The sequence below is a fragment of the Mastomys coucha genome, unplaced genomic scaffold (genome assembly GCF_008632895.1).
Source record: "Mastomys coucha isolate ucsf_1 unplaced genomic scaffold, UCSF_Mcou_1 pScaffold15, whole genome shotgun sequence".
Lineage (NCBI taxonomy): Eukaryota > Metazoa > Chordata > Mammalia > Rodentia > Muridae > Mastomys > Mastomys coucha.
In genome coordinates, this window is record NW_022196897.1 from 140033096 (window position 1) to 140036936 (window position 3841).

Consider the following 3841-nt stretch of genomic DNA (forward strand, 5'->3'; position numbering starts at 1 on the left):
GTCAGGGATAGATGCAGTACTGAGATTTGTCCACCATGTGGCAGTATGCTTAGAAAAGAGAGTGGATGGTGAGTTGACTGTCATGTGCCTACTACTCATAGGACAGGGAAGGGCAGACAATCACACATAAACACATTAGTTAGAGCACTGTAGGAAGACTACATCGTAGGAGGAGCCCACCAAATGGGAAGAAGTTCCGGAAGGCAATCTTTAAGGAAGGGACAGCCAAGGAGATGCCAAAATAACAGAGGATGCCAGGGCACCTTCTACTTTGACAATGAGCCTCCGTCTCCCTAACTCTGTCACAAGAATGCCATCTTCCTCACAGGCTCTGATGAGGATTAACTCAAGCATGATGCATGTCCCTGTGAGACACACAGGAAGCAAGGTGCTGTCCCAGTTGTGTGTGCTGCAGCTGTGCAAGCTCTTATATATATATATCTTAGATCCTGCTGAATGGTGTTCTGGGTGCTGGAGATGCCATGAATCTTATGGTGTTTTCCCCATGGAGTTCACAGACCAAAGGGTAAGACAGTGACAGAACAAGGTGACGGGAGCCATAGGGAGGCTTGTTAAAAAGCACCTCCATGACTTCTTGGGGGGGTGTTAGTGCCTAGGCTTCGAGAAGGGGTAGATACCTAAGCTGAACTCTCCGTCTCTCTGTGTCTATCTCTTTCTCTCTGTCTCTCTCTTTGTATCTTTCTCTCTGTGTCTTTTTCTCCCCCTCTCCTCTCTCTCTCTCCCCCTCCTCCCTCTCTCTCTCTCTCTCTCTCTCTCTCTCTCTCTCTCTCTCTCTCTCTTTCTCTCTCTCTCTCTCTCTCTCTCTCACACACACACACACACACACACACACAAGGTCTTATGTAGCTCAAGCTAGCCTTAAACTTCCTATATGGTTAAAGATAACCTTGAACTTCTGATCCTTCTGCCTCTAGTTCAAACTCAGGGCTCTGTTCACATTAGGCAAGCACTCTACCAACTGAGCTACAACCCAGCCCTTAGGCTGAGTCTTAAAAGGACAAACAGAGCATCTCCAGACTGGTGAGGGCAAGAGTGCATTTCAAGTGAGAAGACAGCTATGAGCAAAGGAAAATGAACTGCTTGACGGTATGCAGGAGAGCTATTCACATCAGTACAGGGGAAAACCTGGAAAAAATATTTGCCCAAGACTGGGCAAAAATGGGCTTTAGCCATGAAGGATTAGAGTACTAATTTAGCAACCAAACTTTCTCCTGAAAGTCTCAAGGCACCAGTGGCATGCTTTCTTGTAAAGATGGCGTTAGCACACCCACAAGACCTGACATTATCCAATGTTAGTGAAGGAATGGGCTAACAGAATTCTTATACTCTGCAAGTGAAAACATAGGGTCATACAGCCACTTCAGAAAATGTTCTGGAAGTTTCTTATAATGCTAATAAAACACTGAACCCCTTGACCCAGCAATTTCATCCCAGGAGAAATGAAACATTCACAAATTGATGTGCATCAAACATTTATTGAAAGTATACCCACAATTTGAGACTCCCCAGGGGCCATTTGAAAGAAGAATAAATTAGCATATTTTGGCACATTCATACAATAGGAGACTGTGTCCCTGTCAAGAGGATCAGCTGCAGCCTAGATGGACCAAAACAATATCAGAGATAACACATGAATGAGTGTGACTAAGATGTACTCATGTGCTTGACACCGTCCAACAAACTAGACTAATCGATGTTGGGAAAAAGTTAGATCTGATCCCTGCTGTGGGAGCTCGAGAGTTAATGACTGGGAAGAACTTATAAGGGACAGGACCCTTGGGTGATGGTGACATTCTGTTTTGTTTTGTTTTGTTTTTTCTTTTCTTTTCGAAACAGGGTTTCTCTGTGTAGCCCTGACTGTCCTGGAACTCACTCTGTAGACCAGGCTGGCCTCGAACTCAGAAATCTGCCTGCCTCTGCCTCCCAAGTGCTGGGATTAAAGGAGTGCGCCACCACCACCCGGCCTGATGGTGACATTCTGAATCCTGACAGGAAGAGGAGGGGTGCTTACATGGGTATGTACCTTTGTCAATGCCTTGCAAGCCACACTTTACATTTGGTTTCCCTCTGTGGGACTTCACTAGCCTGATTTTCTTCAGGGTGATGATAAATGTCAGCTATGTCGTGAGAATAGCAGCCATGAGCATCACACAAGACAGCACAGTCTCCAGGACTGTTTTATTGGTTCCAGAAAGTTCTCTTGTCTGAGACTTGGTACCAGCTATGTCAGGCATTGTGGCAATCTCACCTAGGGTCCATTCTCACCACATTTCATGCCTTCAAGCTTCCTTTTGTATCTGGGTAGCTTTGAAAAGGCAACTCATCTTGCAGGCTGATGCCCACCCCCATCTGTACTGTGAGTTTAAACCCTTCAGGTCACCAGTTGCTTTGAGGTCCAAAGGGTGGTGCCAAGTTCCAGAGCAAGTGCCTCGCTTTGATTTCCCCAGGCCCAGCTCAGCAGGGTGGCAGAGGTGACTGAACCCCTGATACTGAACAAAGAAAGCTATATGGTGGCCCCTCTCTAAGCTGAAACCAGACTGTTAGCAAATATTGAACTCCAGGCTCTAAAGCACCACCAGAGTTTCGGGGAAAAGGGCACAGACCTTTGCAACTCTCTTTGAAACACCCCAACCAGCACCATAGGCAGCTGGCAGGGATAAAGCCAGGGCAGGCAGGTATCCATGGTGGCACAGGTGCACCCTATATACTGTTGGGAGATGCTCAGGGTAAGTCGCTAGGGTTAGACAAGGTGGCTGAGGTTACAAGGACAAGAAATCAGTTTGACAGGTGGGGTGGAAGTCAGGGAGGCCTGTGAAGAATAAGTGAGGAGACCTGAGGGAAGACCTGAGCAGCAGAGGTAGAGAGGAGAGGTAGCCAGAGACACCATTTGGGACGGGACAGAAACAAGGTGAAGAATGACCGGAAGTCAGGTCTACTCGGCAAAGAAATGGAGCAGCAGAGCTGCGTGAAGAGGGGTGGGGGTGGAAGACGGCACACTGGAGGGAGCAAGGGCAGGATCACCGTCAGCCCCCCACTTTTCAGTGGTGAACTTGGCTTGCCTTTGGCTAGAGGTTGAACTCCTTGGTGCCTCTTTCTCCTAGATGACCTGGTGACCGAATGAGTAAATGTTAGCACAGGAACCCAACCCTGTAAAGGGGGTCATGAGGGAGGTTCCCCTGTGCACCCCTGCTGGCCCCCAGGACGTGAGGCCAAGCAAACACCAAGACATTCAAAGCCCTGGGAGGGCCCAGGCCCCAGAACAGGTGCAGAGGTGAGAGAACTCGCTTCACTTGGGTCTCAGAGGTTCTACTGCTGGACTCAGCCACCCCAGGTGAGAGATTGCAATCCAGGCATTATGAGCTCGGGATGTGCTCAATGCGTAGCTGATGCTCAATATCTTGGGGAGGATTTTCTAGAATCTATGCTGTGGTGGCACTGTGGCACTGTCAGGTGGCACTGTGGCACTGTCAGGTGGCACTGTGGCACCATCGAGTGGCACTGTGGCACAATCGAGTGGCAGTAAGCAAATGATTCCATCCCTGGCCTCTCCAGCCTTGTGATGATAACTCAGAGAAGAGCTGGACATGGTGCTCATGTGTTTCCAGCACATCTCCAACCATTCATTAAATCCTTCCTTAGAGAGGAGAAAGCAAGGGCCTAGAGTGGGGCTCAGTCGTGGGGCTCTTGCTTAGGCTTCTGGGTTCAATTCCCAGCACTGGGTGAAGGAGGAGTTGGTTGCCAGAGGTCTATAACATGCTTCTGTTTGCACTGAAGCTTAAAAAGCCTCTCTCTCTCTCTCTCTCTCTCTCTCTCTCTCTCT

General features: G+C 48.6%; 1 protein-coding gene across 1 annotated transcript in view; it reads left to right on the top strand.

The window, feature by feature from the left end:
* Positions 1-3277: 3277 nt before the first annotated feature.
* Positions 3278-3841, top strand: part of Bpifb1 (BPI fold containing family B member 1) — a 33776-nt gene continuing 33212 nt past the window's right edge. Inside the window, exon 1 of the mRNA XM_031373727.1 lies at positions 3278-3352. The gene's annotated coding sequence lies outside the window, so the exon portion shown is untranslated. The remainder of the gene's footprint in view (positions 3353-3841) is intronic.